The sequence below is a fragment of the Alligator sinensis genome, unplaced genomic scaffold (assembly GCF_000455745.1).
Source record: "Alligator sinensis unplaced genomic scaffold, ASM45574v1 scaffold1706_1, whole genome shotgun sequence".
NCBI classification, from domain to species: Eukaryota; Metazoa; Chordata; order Crocodylia; family Alligatoridae; genus Alligator; species Alligator sinensis.
In genome coordinates, this window is record NW_005843471.1 from 48,438 (window position 1) to 48,856 (window position 419).

Below are 419 nucleotides of genomic sequence, written 5' to 3' on the forward strand. Positions count from 1 at the left end.
CCGCAGGCCAGGAGGTAGGGGGACATCAGCTCCCCCATGGGCTCGGTCTGGGTGGAGGCCTCAGACCAGCCCCGGTTAGCCTTGTCCCCCTGGGCAGAGGCCCTAGCAGCACTCCTCGTCGACACCATTCTAAGCTGCTGTTTGTAGATCTGTCTGGTGTCTACGCCCTACCCCTACAGGAGTCTCACTCCTGGCCCTTCCTGCCCGCCCGCTGGTGCGAACGCCTGCGCAAACGCTGGCGCGCTCTTACAGAGCCCACCTTGTTTGCGCGCTCTGTTTGCGCTGCGCGGCTCGGGAGCGCGACTCCCTACCGGCTCAGCTATATGGGACCCGGGGGGGCTTCCCCTCTGGATCTGACTCAGCTGTGCCGGGTCCCTCTGCCCCACTTACCTTCAGGGGATCAGCTGTTGCTGCCCCCC

At 65.4% G+C, this 419-nt stretch overlaps 1 pseudogene; it reads left to right on the forward strand.

The window, feature by feature from the left end:
• LOC112548735 overlaps nucleotides 1–419 on the forward strand; it is a 10,097-nt pseudogene that overhangs the window by 8,297 nt on the left and 1,381 nt on the right.